Here is a 17,153-nt window from a genome sequence, read left to right as displayed (position 1 = left end):
TTGACATGATTACGGGGTGTTAATAAGAAAAGACATAAGCCAGGGGCCTTGATGTACAACTAGACAACAAGAGGTTACATTTGGAGTCAGGGCTATGCTAATTTGCAAACTTGGGTCCATTTCATTAAGTGAGCTGAGAGACAGGCTGTCTCAGTCCAGCAGAGAGGGATCTCATTATCCATGTAGGGAGCAAGAGATAAGAATCTTTTAATAATTGCTGGGAAGTTTTTTTTTTTTTTTTTTTTTATGATGATATGGAATGCCAATTTATGCCTCTCCACTCAATGTGGATAAAAACCAGCCTCCTTCACAGTTCAAACCAGCACCCCTCTGGCTGTGGCCATTAGGACAGGGAGGGAAAACAGAGACTCATACAGAGCTTGCCCGGGAGACCAATGCTGCAAAACTCCATTAAATGCACTTCATATTGGGAACATGTTTGTTTATTGTTCTTGGAATGCTTTGCCAAGGCTTTTTACTTAATTTTTAATGGCTGTTGGACTTAGGACCAAATCCAAACCCCAGTGCAGCCAATGGGCAGGCCTGCTACTGACAACTAGCCTTTGGATCAAACCCTTTACTCACTCCTTCTCAAGGAATGGCTCTGAATTGACACTTTTGGAAAAGTTGAAGAGCTTATATTACTTTGGCAAAAGCATTGTTTGCAGTGCTTTCCCTTTGTCCCTCTCTCCAAAACACAATCATGGCAGCCATGAGAAAGGAGCTTTCTAGCAGGCAGAGGTTTGTGCAGCTACTCCCTTCCCTGCTATGAGTATTCTGCCCACTTCAGGCTGAGCACAGCACAGATTTTGTGATAGGGACAAGTTTAGCCTATGAGGGACTGGTTTTGAGAGACTTGTGCCTTTTACATGACAGCACCAACACAGGTCTGACCACCTCTAAAAGCATTTGCATAAAAAAGCTGGGGTAAAGTTAGACAAGGTGTCATGCTCATGTTTTACTACATAGTATTTGCTAAAATCTGAGATGCAGACACAAAACCTGAGCAAAATCACACTAATAGCATTAAACCTTTAAGAGCAAACTTTTCCCTCTGCACAAACTTGCACTGCAGGGAAAGGAGGAAGCTGAACTGTTCCCACAGCCAAATCTGTTCATTTGCTTGAAGTCCCTGGGTTGGACTGTACATTAGTGTTGGAAAACACTGTCCAGGGAACTCTGAAGCTGTGCTTATCTCTAAAGCTGGCTGCAGGATTTGTTTTTATGCACCAGGTCAACCTAAGGACTATGTACAACTTATCTATCTCCTCAGCAGGAACTAAATTATAAGGCTCTCTTCAGCTGACCTTGCCTCTTTTCCCAGTTTCTGGCTGTTCATGAACCATCTTTAATTTCCCTCATGCCCATTTGCCATTGGAAGTCATTTGGCCAATATCTTTTGTGAAAGGCACTGCCAGACTTCACTTTGTAGATATGACTAGAGACAGGAGGATTGACAAAAAGAAAACTGATTTTTTTTGATAAAAATTTCATGTTCTGAGTCCTTAATTTGATGGGAACAATGTAAGAATCACCTACTCTTATGTTGTTCCCATTATTATTATTATTATTATTATTCTTACCTATTCACAGATACTCCCAGGATGACAACAGTGCCTCCTGCAAGCATGTAATGGTACTTACATTTAAGGAAAAAAGAGAAGGAAGTGCTGGTTTAAGTGTGCTCCCAAGGACAAGGCTAGTCCAGGGAAACCCAGACATCTGGGGAGAGGAGCAGAGGCAGGAGTGGCTCAGTAGGGCACACATTTCTCCCTGGAGATTGTGCTCTCAGGACATGCTAAGCCAACAGAAAGTGTCCCATCCCAGCATTGAGACTGATGGTGCTGCAGCACAGCCCCTCCTCTTCCTCACAGCTGGAAGAAATGAGTGTGAGATTTACACAGAGCATCTTCTCACAGCCTCACTGAGAGGGGCCTGATGCAAACTGCTTTTAAGCAGCTGCTGTTCAGTTGTCTAAACCAACAGTGCCCACCACCACTGTCCCACCCCTCAGGGTTGTGAGGAAATACAGGAAAGGCTGCAGGAGATTGTGCCCAGCCAATATTAAAAGGCTCTAATGGAGTTTACACAACACCAGTCCTCTTAAACGTCCAAATGTTCCCTGTAAAGACCCAGGGACTCTGCCACAGAAAGTCTTGGTCACTGGGCAGCACAAGCACTGGCAGGAAGCATCAGCCTTGTGCTTGCCAAACACCTTGAGTTCCTGGTATCTTAAGACTTCTCCTATAAAGTGATCTTTGCAGTCCTCTCTTCTAAATATATTTAATGCACTGGAAAAGCCTCTATACTAAGCATGTTGTGTGAGCTTTCATTACTTGTGAGCTGAAGTAACATATAACACAGTTTCAGACTTGGAGAACATTTCAGTAAATATTCATCAAGCCAATATGCAAATTCTTTCACTTTTTCAGCTTTTTTTTTTTTTTGCCCACATCCATGCAATTACTGTATTGTATCACATCACCCATCACTTTTAAAAGCTTCATCTCCCAGTCCTCTGAGCTAAGGATATCCAAGCCTTGCTTTGTCATCATGGTAAAACATATGGTGATCTTTCCCAGTGGATAAATGATTTCCACTTAGGGGCTTGTGTGAATTCACTTTTGGTTTTGAATTAGGTCACCAAATTTCAGCCCAGGTATTTAAATTCATAATGTGACACTCCTGAGGCTTCACTCTGGTTCCTTTACTCTCTTCTGTCTACTGCCCACAGGTTCCTATTTTGAAGGTAGGAAGCATATATCCAAGTTACCTTGGCCTGAATTTATTTGCAGTGTACTGAGATAAAAGTTCAGCTGTAATATAATTGGAATTAAGTGGGGTAATAGGCTCCAGATTTTTTAAAACATATTAAAAGGAGATTTCTCTTTCTCTCTGCTTATGCCTCATAATTACAATACGAATTTAAGGCACTATAAAATTAATAGAACCCTGACTGGTGACTGAAGTCTCCTACACAGGCAGACAGACAGCCTGTCCCTGCCTGTGCCCTCCAGCTGTGACTGTAACCCTACACATGATAACAACAGCTTTACCTCGAAGCAATCTCATTTATTGACCCTTTAAGATGGATGTTAAAGGACCAATTGAAACTAATAATGTGTAATGCTTTCCGTGAGCTCAAACCTGGACCATACACAGAAGATTTTAAATTACTCACCTCATTACATGCCACAGAAAAGCTGTGGGAAAATCACCCTGTACTACTGATTTTATACATACATACATACATACATACATACATATATATATATATATATATATATATATATATATATATGTGTGTATATATATATGCACACTCACACAAAGAGGGAGATTTACAAGCTGGAAGTGCAGATATGGCAAATTCACCTTTAGCCTATGATGGGTATGGTTTTATTTCATGTTTTAGGGAAGTTTTGGTAAATTTGAATAGTAAAACAAGTTTCCTTGTCTCATTTCCTTGCAAGATATTTTTGACCTGATGCTGCTGTCCAAGCAGGTCAGGGCAGAGTGGGCCATGGTCTGGAGATGTCACAGCCACTGTCCTATGGCCCTGAGGCTCTGAAAAGGATGCATTGTGCATCTAGGTCCACTTAGGAAAAAAAAAATCTGTTTTCTGGGCTCTCATTTCACAAATAGGTGTGGTCATAGCTGGAAGGCAGTGGCTGTGTGTTCTGAATGCAAGAGAGAGGAGATGGAAAAGGAGGCTCTTGTTAGCAGCTTGAGAAGATGAGCATTGTGTCCAGCCATGTACCTGTGAGATGTACAAGTAAACCAGGTCTGTGCACACAGGCACATTCACTCAAATGTAGGATATGATATAATTATAGCCAATTAAATCATTTTCCCTAAGATGCTTTTTAGAAATCAAGTTGTTACTTATTCATCAGGCTGTCAGTAAACACAACTCTCTCACACACAACATGTTTAACTTCTGCTCAGGTTACATTACTTGAACACAATCCTCATGGTAATTAATGACAGCTCTATCAGTTCCCAGCTTTTCCAGACCTCTGCAAACAAACAAAAATAATAATTGAGGGAATTTTCCTTTACCCATTTGAGAATGGGAGGGCTTGGTAAGTTTGGTTTTTTCTACTCACTGTTTCTATATTAAATATAACTTCTACAAGTGGGGGGAAAGTCACTCTGACCCGAGTCCTGGGAATCTCAGCCATGCCAGCACCTTCAGGTTAGGGAATAGATCACAAACAAGAATTGAGAAGTTCAGCTTTACAGAGTTCAAGGCTTGCTTTGCTATATGTGCATTTGAAAGTGATTCCTATTCACTTCACAAATACATATATATATATATATATATATAGATATAGATATATATATGCTCGTTTTGGTTCACAAGCATACTTATTTTTGCCAGTTTTTATATATATATATATACACACACACTTATGTGCCCTGTAAACACATACAAGTGATCCCTGGGCCTGCAGCCCAGCTTATTGCAGCTCTGGGGGTTAAGTTAGTTCTGGCTCAGTTTTTTTTCTGAAGTTATATCTACAGTTTTCCTTTGCATAAGGCAGTTCTTTCAGAGGCACTTTGTGTTTCAGACACAGATGAATAATGATGCATTGCCTGGTCCAGAAACCTCAAGTGGACTAGTGAGAAGTGCATTTTGGGATGGTCCTGGCAGTAGCATCACTAAAATCCAGTGTGCAAAGCTGAAAGGCTGTCTTAGCTCCTCTACAAGCTGGGCTCACTTTAATTCCTCACAAACAGCTTCTGTCTTTATCCTAAAAAAGTCATGGAGCTTAAACAATGTTATTTAACCTCCCGTGCCCTCTGCCCATATTTCTACCAGCGCCAAACTCCTGTAAACTCATTCCAAAAAGCCACACGTTACCCAACCAGTGCTGCCTAAGGAAAGCATTCAGGAGTGTTTATGGGGCAGCTGAAGTGTAATGATTTAGTAGATGTTTATAAATGTTTATACTGTACAGATTAACATTCCCCAGGGGGCCTGTAATGAAGAGAGTGCTCCAACTGGAATCAAACCAGCCTGGGCTGAACGAGCATGAATGAATCCTGCTGGCCTACCCTCACGAGCTGTTTACTCAGTTTGAACGGATTTCCTCCATCCATGCTCCTTCAGCATTTTATTTTGGGAGAGGCAGTACAGGAATCTGGTGTCAGAAGGAGCACAGTTTGGAAACACATTAGAAAATCCAGCCCATCACTTGGATCGTAGGAATTACTCACAAATTGCACCAGACAAAAGAACAAAGGGCCCAACCCCTGGGCTGTGGAAGTGGAGGCTGAAACTTCTGTTGACTTCAAAGGGAGCTGGGTCTCTCTCTCAGAACGTGGATTTCAAACATCATTTCCAAGTGTAAACACTGACAATCATACAGAAGCAGCCAAGCCCTGCTGCTGGGCCTTGGCTTTTACAGTTTGTTTCACATTAGGCCACTATGGTCAAAAAAGGTGACTGCAGGTAGTGAGATGCTGTGCCTGAGATTCCCAGAAATGGCTGATGAGAGAAATACTGAGTTATTGGGGCGGGCAGCTTCACCAAATGTCTCTCTGAAGGTGATGAACAGCTTTTATTCAGAGTAAATGAAGGAACAACTTCAGTTTTTTTCAGTGATGGCTCAAAGAATGAAAATATCTGTCCTGCTACTGGCTGCATGAAATGGGTTTTGAATTGCCATAGGGTTTAACAGCATGAGCACCAAACTTAAAAATTAAGACTGGGAGCTGGTGGATGAAGCTGGGCCTGTGCCTCAGGAAGCAATGAGCAAACAGGTTTTAAAAGATCCTAACAGTCTAATGACCAGGAGAAGTAAGAGTGGAAGACAATTTCTCTTGGGCATGGTGCCAAGTGGAAAAAAATCAGCCTTTGAAATCACAAGTGAAGAAACAAACCCCACCGATTTCTGCTGTGGTCAGGAGAGTAAGATTTTTGTACATGACACATGTATATATTCAGAGACTGAATCATCTCAAGGGGACCAGGGAAGGGTGGGAAGAAAATAGAAGGGATCATGGCATGGCCTTAGTCAGCATGACCAAAAAGAGTGGCCAGAAACACCAAGCAGAAATCTGTACCTTCTGCTGCCAGTGATTTGTGCAGAGGGCTTTTGTCCAGTGGTGCTTTTTCTTTTGCTGCTGTGATAAGATTTCTCAATTCTCCAAAGGTTATCCTACCTCTGACTCTGATAGTGACATGCCTGCATAGAAACAAACAGCAGCATCATGCACTTCAGGTGTTCTCAAAATAAAATACCAAGTATTCCTTGCAAACTCTTAAACCACAGCACTGGAAGCTGAAAATGTGTGCTGTGATTCTGAACTGCTCTCCAGTGGGTTAGAGAGATGGAGAGAGCTCAAGACATAAAATAATTACTTTCAATGGCTCTCTGAGATGTTTTTAAAAGGCTCAAAAATAGGTTTGCTTTGAATCTTGAATGGACACAGTGGACAAAAGCAATTTTGCTTGCAGTGGTTTATTTGCCCATCTCATGAAGCTGTCTGAGCTCATTACAGCTGTTGGCAAACACTCCTGGTACAAGTTCTGTGCTGCAACCCCACCTGGGTCTTTAGAGCAGTGGAAAAGACAGATACTTGAAATCTTCTAGAGCACAGTAACCATCAGGTAATTAGCTGCAGCAGATTTACAGAGTAGGAAAGGCTCGCGAGAGCTCTGAAATGAAAGCAAAAAATGCCTCCTGGAACTAATTTTAGAGTGGCTTGAAGTATTTAATCCTGCAAATTATTGCCAGTGAGGAAACATCAAGGTACTGCTGGATCTTAATAGTGGCAAAGCAGCAGGAATGGTTCACCCTGAGCTGCCTCCTGCTGAAGGCTAAGCAATCAGACACGCTTTACACCCCTCAGAAAGTGCAGGGGCAGCTGTGTTTTGTTCCCAGTGACTTGCAAAGTGACTGGGATTGTTCCTCTCTTCTTTGTGTCTGGGAAGGATCCTTTATCAGAGGAGCCAACTCAGCCCTACTTTGCAGAGAATAAGGAAGAGGAGAGCAACCACTGGGGTACAGACAGCATCCCCCACTGCATCGTGCTGGACCCCACTCCCATGGGGGCTCTCCATCCTTCAGAAAGCAGGGAAGGGTTTGTAGAGGGGCAGAAGGAAGCAGAGCCCTTCACTCTTTCATAACTAGGACCTGTCTCATTTGGAAAGATGCTTTTCTGATTCCTTGCTCTGCTCATGAGTCCTCATGAATGAAGTTCATGAGATTGGATTCATTCTTTCATCCCTCCAGAAGCCAATTTCTCCTGTGTGGAGAAAAGAAATGTCAACCTTGTGAGGACTGCTTTTAGCAACAAGAAATGCCAGATATGAAACCAGAAACAGGTTTCTTAGGGTCTTAAGCCTTATTTGTCCTCACAGACATCTTCAGATCTGCAAACCCCTTCTGTATTTTTACCAGATTCTACCTCAGGATGGACAGTGTTCACTTAATAAGCAGATATTCAATATTTTGTTACAGTGCCATTATTCAGTGTGTGGCTTGGGGCCTCATTTACCATACACTACTCCAAACCTGCTTGGAAGACACAATTGCTGATTTTTTGTGAGTTTTTCTAGGGCTCTTATCAGTATGGCATATGAGTGTTTCACAGCCCTCGTTTCTCCTAACAACACCCTGTAAGACGAGAGGATATTATTATTCTTGTTTAACAGATGGCAAACTGAAACACAAAGAGATTCAGGTCAAAACATTCTGCTAGAGTTGAGTCCCCAAACTGAGATGTCTGGGAATTGATTTCTCAGAATGTTTAACATTGTACAGCATCATATGTCAGGAGAAAGCACTGGCAGTCTACTCTGCAAATGGAAACACGGAAAGCAAAATAAAATTAATAGCCAGTTGGGAAGAATTTAGTGCAAATCGACTTCTCTGAGTCTGGATGAAAGTTTTGCAGGATTCAGATGCTTGAACCATGAGATTTCACATTTTCTTTTCAGCTCTCTGCCTTTTACTGTGCTCTCCCTGCTTCCACAGCAAAGCCAGGCAAAGTTCATCAGGCATCTGCCTCCTCCTGTCCCCAGCTCTGACTCATGTCCTGAGCTGCTCCACCTTCTGAACTGAATGAGACCAGGGTCCTCTGCTAAATATAGCACATGGTCAAGTAATTAAAGACTAGACCAAGCACAGGTACAAAAGGAAGCCAAATAAACACTTTGCAGGAAACCCTAATTTCATGATTTCCCGATACCCATTTCTAAATAATAAGCTTTTCAAGGAGAACAGTCTCCCTTACACATGTGTATATATATATAATATAAATTTTATATACAAATGTAATTTTAAGCTAAAATAGAAATGTATTTTACATATGATAAATATATAAAATGTGATAAAATGTTATTATATACGTGTAATAATATAAACTTATGTATACTTATACTCTTGATCCTGATTCATAATCAGTCAAAATTTTCCAAAGACTGGAAAAGGTACCTGGTATGGTATATTATGCCCAAATGATTCAAGTTTTCTGTTTAAAATTAAAGGCGAACAAAATCTGCTCAATAGGTTTCAGTTCAGCCTTCTGACTGTGTCTTTCTGTTTGAGGAAATCAGGATACATGTGCCTGGGTAAATCAGAACCACTTGTATTTTATAACATTCCCTGCTGAAGCAGTATGTAGAAGCAGAACTCCAAATTTCCAGATTCAGGAAATTCACTTATTTCATAATTTCATTTCATTTTGAATCATGGGAACACCTATGCCTCCCCTTCCTCAAACTTCCAAATTCCCTTAAAATTTTATTTGTGTTGGGTTTGAATTGTTTTAAATAAATCAACCAGAGCTGATACCAGCACTGGAAATTTTAATGTGAATTTTTGGAGCTTGACAGAGTTACAAGGAAATAAAGAAGCCTGGAAAGTTTCAAGCAATCCTTGTTACAAGCACAACACCAGCTATTTCTAAAATACCACTGCAGTAGCATCTACATTTTGTAATAAAAAACTTATTAAATGTGCTATGTGTTATTTTCAATACAGTGACAGCCAGGAATAGATCCTCATTTTCCAGGTACTTTTACTGTCTCTCCCATTTAGAACAGAGAGTCCCATTTAGACAGACACACACACAGGTCTGTCTCATTTCATAGACTCATGAAAAAAAGACCCAAATCTGAGCATTTTTAACCTAAAGGATCCACCACCAACTTGTGTAAGAAGGAGCAGCAGGTCTGAGTTGCCATCCAGCAACGGACTGAGGGCAGAGCTGGCCCACCTCAGCTCCCAGCACAGAGCACACACTCGTGGCTAGATCAAGGGGATGAACCTTGGCGTTCATTTAAGAGATGAACCTGGGGTTTGGGTTAATTAAATGCCACAGAAAGTTAGCCTGGCAGTTTCACTGATTAATATTTTGCTCATTGTTTTCTTATCAAGGGGATAAGACAGGCAATTTGACTCAGCCACCTCTGAAGGATGCGCTGGGGCTTGTGTGAACCTGGGCTTCTCCCAGTTCTCAAAGGAACAGTCATGAGAACTGTACAATAATAATAATAAAAAAAAATAAAAAAAAACCAAAAGAAACCAAAAACCCCTATGTCAGGATCTTCTATTTTGAAGGGAGGTGAGCAGTCAGAGCTCAGCACTCAGCTGAGCAGGGCTCTTTCCGTAATGCTCGGGCACTGGAAACCGCTCAGCGCGGCCGCTGCCAGCAGCCAGCGAGGAATTCCCCTGTCATGAGGGCCATGACTCACACGTGCCCCTGCTGCTCCTCTCCCTCAGATCTAGGGCCATACTTGTGGTCTGGGATGTGTCAGGAGAAAGGACCTGGCAGAGCTCTCCTCTGTTACACAACCCCGCTGTCCCTGCCCAGAGCCACGCTCCACCCAGGGCCGGGAGCTGCTGCAGGTGGCATGGGCTACAAAATCCTTTTGCAGCTGACATTTCCTTTCTCTCTTCATTTTCCTTAACCCTTCTGCTCCTCTGGAATAACCAGAGTAACCCAGTCAGCCCCTGAGCAATCACAATACTGTTGTAAAAGTCATCCCATAAAAAAGGGGATTTTTAGCATCGGTTTTAGCGGTGTAAAATGAGGCTCCACACAGAGCAGAGCTGACACAGGTATGGAGATCCCTCATCAGTTTTGCTCAATAAATTCGCAGCAGAGCTGCTGCCACAGCAGCATGAGCAGTTTGCAACATTTGTATTTGTCCTCTGGCTATTTATTACTGTGTTTTTCACAAGCCCTTTTAATGCCTCCAGGAGTAATTTATGGGGACAGAATAGCACGAAAAGAGCAGATCCCACTTATTTAAATCTCTGGATGATGAAAATCACATGAGAAGAGCAGGTTTCACATTGTTTCCTCTCCATAAATGGCTTTCTGTGGCAGTAAAAGCCATGTAAAAGCAAACATAAACACTGTACAAACACCAAGATATTCAGGTTTGTTTGGACTTATCCAAACACTGCCCAGAGATTTTCAAGTTTTTTCAGATTTGGGTTCTGTTTTAGCTCATTCCATAAAACATTGCAGGTTGTAGTTAGTCTTAATGTAACCAACTAGATATATGCACTAAAATTCCCTTAACTAATTTTACTGCACAAAAGGAGTACTTTAATAAAAACAATTCTTAGTACAAATCTTGTTACTTTTCAGATTGATGAGTAATGTGTGTGACTGTAGTGTTTCTTTTTTCTTTTTTTTTTTTTTTCCTTTATTTGGCAGTTCTCACAGCTTGTGCTCCAGCACATGAAGCAGACTGATCCGGACACCCAGGATGATCCAAGTTTCCAGCAACTGACATGCTGGTTATTAAATTTATAAAATAAGCAAATTAGTGAAGCATGACTAACAAACTTTTTTGATCCAGTGAATGTTCATTTGTGCAGTGACATTAGGAATCATAACCTTTTAGTACTGAGAATAACAGCAGGATGTGGAGAGGCCACCAAGTTGCCTTCCTAGGCCTGGGGGCATAGTTTTGGAGGTATCTGCCACACACAAAAGTTTGAATGACATGAAATTTTTAAAATAAGTAGAATTTCCCTGTATAAGTTAAATTAAAGAGGTTTCTTTGCCCTGTCTTTTTTCATTAATTAACATTCTCACTCCCTGACTTCCAGATAAAGTAATAGAATCACAGAATGGTTTGGGGTGGAAGGGACCTGAAAGATCATCTCATTTCAAGCCCCTGCCACCTTCCACTGTCCCAGGCTGCTCCAAGCCCTGTCCAGCCTGGCCTTGGACACTTCCAGGGATCCAGCGACAGCCACAGATTCTCTGGGCACCCTGTGCCAGGGCCTCATCACCCTCAGAGTGAAGAATTTGTTCCTAATATCCAATCTAAACTTGCTCTCTTTCAGTGTAAAGCCATCCCCTCTTGCCATAGGATACAATCTTTTCCACTTCAGCTCTACTATATTTCATGTTTTGCCTCATGAGACCAAATTCATTACAGTGAGGGATGTAATTTAATAGTATATTTCAAACAACCACAAGTGTACCTGCTTGGCTGCTCATTTTTCACAAAGTCTTTCCAGGAAGCATTTAAGAGTCAGAAGACTGCCCCAAAATTTGTTCGAGTAATCCAGGTTTCGTGATTCTGCAAGAGAGAACAGAATGTTGAGATATTTCCTCTGCTGCTTGTCACACCAAAATGCCACAAATGCAGGCAGATCCTTTACCTGTTTTCCCACAGGTTCATGGAGAGAAATCTCAACGTACACCTTCATCCAGCCAAAAATCCTGAGCTCATTCTCACCTTCCTTCACCGGTACCTCTGTAAAATCGGAGGAAATAATCCACAGTGCACAAAGCAGCCATCACGCTCAAAATATTTGCAAAATCGCAGCCCCTCCAGACCTGAGCTGTGCAAAGCCCCAGGATTATTCATAATTTCACCAGTCTGATTCAGCAGAAAGAACGTGGAACCATTTTGAGTCACATTTAAAGCTGTTTATGGGTATGGGGGAAAGTTGTGTCCCTTGATCAAAATGTAGCTTTTTCTCAGCTTCATTCCTGGGTTAGAGGAGAATTAAACAGTTCTGGAACTTGCTGGGAAGAGGGGGAGCAGGGGGATAGAGAAGGACAATTTATCTCTAAATTACATTGCTCTTCAGAGTAAACCACAGAGAGCTGTAATGGGACAAGTAATTTTTTTATATAGTATAATTAATTAGAACCCATAAACCCCAATTAAACAGCACTTTTGAGACTATCAAGTGGTGCATGTTTGAAACTGCAAATATGACAGTATAAGTACATTTTTATAGCTGGGCACACTCCTCAGGATTATTTTCAGTGCTCTACTAAAATGGGAAATGGCACCAGTTAGGCCCCTGCTAATAAATCGCTTGGAAACAGGCGATATTAATAATCTTTATGGGGGTAGGATGGAAGCCAGATGGGGCAGGGAGGGGAGTGTGAAAGTGGCATAATATATTGGCCTGGAAAACACAACCCAGGCCAAAGCAGAAATGTGATCTTGGTGTGTATCAGTGAGGGCTGGGAATAGAAAAGGAGAGGTGATGGCTGAAAGGGGAGATCAGGAGGATGATTTCTGAGGTAAGGAAGGTGACACCCTACAAGGTGAACACAGGTGTGGGGGTACCAGTCCTGGGTTTCTCTGGGTCTGGACTGAAGGCACTTGAGACAGTGGTTCATATTCACACTCAGGTGTTCATTGTTTCTTATCAGTAAAACAGTCTCACTGCTGTGAGTTCAGCAGCTTTTCATTAGAAGGCACAAAATGGCCAACAATCTCTTGGTACAAGGGCTTTTAAGACTAAACTATCCAATTAAGAACTGACACCTAGATTATTTTCCCTTTTAACCCAAAAACTGGTCCCACAGAGCCCACAATGCAGATTTTTCTGCCCAATTACAAAATGCCACCCAAACCCATGAAGAAGAAGGAAGAAGAAGGAAGAAGAAAAATCAAGAAGAAACCCAGGACCACACCCTGTGCCCTCCATCTTGCTTCCATCCACAACACACTAAAAATCCCAAAACCTCAATTTCTCACCAAGTGCTACACCTACACTGCTCTCTAGAATCTATTTCACACTTCTGTGGATTCCAGTCTATCTTGAAGTCTGGGAAACTTTCTCCATGAATGAGGGTCAAAGTCAGTGCTGCCCTGGGGGTCAGGGCACCCCAGAGCAAACAGAGAAACATTCCCAGTGCCCTGGGTTTCCACACACCTGCATGGGCAAGGAAGCAGAGGAAAAAGGTGTTCCAGGGGATTTAGCAGCCCCTGCAAGGAGAGGGCTTTGTCCCTTGGCTGGGAAATGGGAACAGCACTGGGAGCTCTGCCCTGGAGGAGCCGTGCGTGCAAGCGACAGGACACGTGTGCATGGGCTCCATGCACAACCAGCGTGAGGAAACGCTCCCTCAGCCCTTGTTTATTCACACGAGGCCCCAGCTGTGTTTCCCTTGGCAAGGGGAGCCCTGTGCTCATTCCCCTGTGCTCACTCCTGTGCTCACTCCCCTGTGCTCACTCCCTTGTACTCACTCCTGTGCTCACTCCCCTGTGCTCACTCCTGTGCTCACTCCTGTGCTCATTCCCCTGTGCTCACTCCTGTGCTCACTCCTGTGCTCACTCCCCTGTGCTCACTCCTGTGCTCACTCCCCTGTGCTCACTCCTGTGCTCATTCCCCTGTGCTCACTCCCCTGTGCTCACTCCTGTGCTCACTCCCCTGTGCTCACTCCCCTGTGCTCACTCCCCTGTGCTCACTCCTGTGCTCACTCCTGTGCTCATTCCCCTGTGCTCACTCCTGTGCTCATTCCCCTGTGCTCACTCCTGTGCTCATACCCCTGTGCTCACTCCCCTGTGCTCACTCCCCTGTGCTCATTCCCCTGTGCTCACTCCCTTGTGCTCACTCCCTGTGCTCACTCCTGTGCTCACCCCTGTGCTCATTCCCCTGTGCTCACTCCCCTGTGCTCACTCCCCTAGTGCTCACTCCCTGTGCTCATTCCCCTTGTGCTCACTCCCTGTGCTCACTCCCCTGTGCTCACTCCCCTGTGCTCACTCCTGTGCTCACTCCCCTGTGCTCACTACCTGTGCTCATTCCCCTGTGCTCACTCCTGTGCTCACTCCCCTGTGCTCACTCCCCTGTGCTCACTCCCCTGTGCTCATTCCCCTGTGCTCATTCCCCTGTGCTCACTCCCCTGTGCTCATTCCCTGTGCTCAACTCCTGTGCTCACTCCCCTGTGCTCACTCCCTGTGCTCACTCCTGTGCTCACTCCCTGTGCTCACTCCCCTGTGCTCACTCCCTGTGCTCACTCCCCTGTGCTCACCTCCCCTGTGCTCCACTCCCTGTGCTCACTCCCTGTGCTCACTCCCCTGTGCTCACTCCCCTGTGCTCACTCCTGTGCTCACTCCCCTGTGCTCACTCCTGTGCTCACTCCCCTGTGCTCACTCCTGTGCTCACTCCTGTGCTCATTCCCCTGTGCTCACTCCTGTGCTCACTCCCCTGTGCTCACTCCTGTGCTCACTCCCCTGTGCTCACTCCCCTGTGCTCATTCCCTGTGCTCATTCCCCTGTGCTCACTCCCTGTGCTCATTCCCCTGTGCTCACTCTCCTGGGCTCACTCCCTGTGCTCACTCCCCTGTGCTCACTCCCCTGCGCTGCCCTGGCGCACACCTGACAGCCATTAGCACCCGGGCCTGTTTTGTTCTCGCATTTCGGGCACTGACCCTCAGCCACGGCTCCAGCAGACACTCCATCACCTCCCTGTCAGCACTCCAGCCCAGCAGCCCCTGCCCTGCCAGCCAGCACCGAGTAATGAGGGCTGGGAGAAGCCTCCACCTCCAGAGAGACTCCACACAGACACTCCAAAATATTCCAAACCCAAACAAAGTCATCATTTAAGGAGCAAGAGGCCTTCTTGCTCCTTAAATGATGACTTTGTTTGGGTTTGGAATATTTTATCCTTCAGAAAATAGCAATGCAGCGTGATAAATGAAAAACTGGTGACAGCTGAGCCTTGGTGACACGACCAGACATTAAATTCTAGCACTCCTGTTCAGCTGTACAGTGCTCCTCGTGCAAGCTGCTCCAAGAAAGGGGCATCTTTATCTTAGCTGTCACTCAGAAAATTCCTCCAATCACCCATCAACATAAGAAGAAAATTTAATCTAGAAATGCAGAAAAATATACTTTCAGGTGAAGGAGAAACGGAGGGAACAGCTTGTCTGGATAGAAAGCATTGTGGGGCAAAGACTCACAACATCCCAGGGAAGATTTGGGGAGGACTTAAGATCATCAAGGAGATAAGAGCTTTCTGCAGAAATGCTTTGCACTACGTCTTACGATCTGTGGAGGTCTGCATAGTGCTGTCACATGTTTTATATACATGGGGAGGCTACTCAGCTCTTAGTTTTTAAGAATCCATTTACTAAATTAGAGAATCTTATAAATATTTGTGTTTCTTAAGCCTTGAGCCAATTTATGTGCACTGAGACCCTTAAGCTTTCTCACCAACATAAATTATTCTATGATCTGACTCCTTAGCAGCTCTAAATACTGTATTTTAGTTTGATGGAGACATATCTTTCCTTTCTATTTACTTTGTGCACAATTTTCTCCATGTAATATCAATAGGGACTGAGACTCTGACAAGTCAGTAGTCAGGCTGCAGACAAGTTTTGGACTAAGTCCTTATGAAGTTAAAAGGAAGGAATGGGAAACTTAAATCACTGGAGAGGTCCAGATTTCCATGAGAGAGAAAAGCATTATAATTCTTTTCTATGCCAATCTCAAGGCAATGGGTGTTTCAGTGATCCCTTAAAAAATTATTTTAAAAAAAGCAAACATTCAAACAAGCAAAGACTAATTTTGGATTTGTGTTAGAGGCTTTTTTCCAAAGCTCTCTGGAGCCAGCATTGTTGAATGTGTGGTCATTTAGCACAAGACCTTACAGTCAGATCTACAGTTGTAGATCTAATAAAATACTTACATTGTGTTTTCAGACATTGCAAAAGCAGTATTTTACTGAAATATATTAAGTAGATGCTGATATTGACATTTTTTCCTAAGTCTGTATGGCTCACATGTAGCTTCTCTACAAGCCTTGTACTTAAGGTCTCACTTTGTTCCTTAAACTCTTGGGCTTTTTGGAGGATGATTTTCCACTTGAAAGTTGAGGTACTTGTAGACAGGATATAAAGGCACGGAAATGAAAATGGACCTGAGCATGTATAAGCTGGGATGATTTAATGTAAAATACTTGAGGTTCTTGCTCCAATAGATGAAAATACAGGTTTTATTCTAATATAGGTTTTATTTTTCTTAATCCAGCAAATAAAGATGTGTTTGGCATCGTACAAGGCATAGTGAGATGAAGAACCCTCTCCTCAATTTAAGCAACAGACATGGCCACTGCAGAAATGGACATTTAGTAGAAATTCATGAAGGCATAAACAGGGTCATCATATAGTGAAGGAAGGACAGAAAAATTGCTTTAATCTTAAATCCTGGTTTAGATGTTTCAAGGAAAAAAAAGCACCTTTTAAGGAAATTGGAAAGCTCTGACTGCAGCAGACTCATGGTCTAGTTAGTTAGGGGGTAGAAGCACAAAGAATATCAGCAACCATCAACAGGATGGCAAATGCCATTTGAATAGACATGTGTCATTCCTGTACCACAGCCAAGTGAAACTACAAACACTATTAAAAGTATAAAGAGGCTTTAATTTACATTCCTGCTAAGGCGTCTTTCTGTTGCCAGAATATTGCTAGTGGGCTTAGTATAAATGAGAATCTGGCCTTAATATTCTCAAACAGAAAAGTGAAATACACAGACATATTGACTTGGATTCGTGTGCTCTGTTCTGTTAACCCAAGGTATCTGCACGGACCAAAAGTGGCAGAAAGAATATGAATCTGTACCTACAGTGCATAGCAGCTTCAGTGAGCACAAATGATCTACAGAGTCACTTCCCATGACAGCTTAATCAGCCCTGTGGAATTATAAAGGTTGGAAAAGACCTCCAAGATCATGGAGTGCAACCATTAACCAAGCACTGTCAGGTCCACCACTAAATCATGTCCTGGAGTATGCATCTAAACATTTCCTGAACACTTTAATATTGTGTATTTCCTTTATTTTTAGCACCACATCCCCCAACACCACACAAAACACCGTCTACTTCATTTTCCCCCTGCTAAATCTTGGTGCTAAAGTCAGAACTCCA

General features: G+C 43.2%; 1 long non-coding RNA gene across 1 annotated transcript in view; it reads right to left on the bottom strand.

The window, feature by feature from the left end:
- LOC118694807 (uncharacterized) overlaps positions 1-17,153 on the bottom strand; it is a 106,062-nt gene that overhangs the window by 48,621 nt on the left and 40,288 nt on the right. Inside the window, exons 4-5 of the long non-coding RNA XR_008508668.1 lie at positions 11,643-11,737; positions 11,463-11,560 (exon numbers count right to left, since the gene is read on the bottom strand). This is a non-coding gene — a long non-coding RNA (uncharacterized LOC118694807). The remainder of the gene's footprint in view (positions 1-11,462; positions 11,561-11,642; positions 11,738-17,153) is intronic.

Source organism: Molothrus ater, chromosome 17 (assembly GCF_012460135.2).
Source record: "Molothrus ater isolate BHLD 08-10-18 breed brown headed cowbird chromosome 17, BPBGC_Mater_1.1, whole genome shotgun sequence".
NCBI lineage: Eukaryota > Metazoa > Chordata > Aves > Passeriformes > Icteridae > Molothrus > Molothrus ater.
Note: the sequence above shows the minus strand (reverse complement) of the source record. Positions and strands in the feature narration are given on the sequence as shown.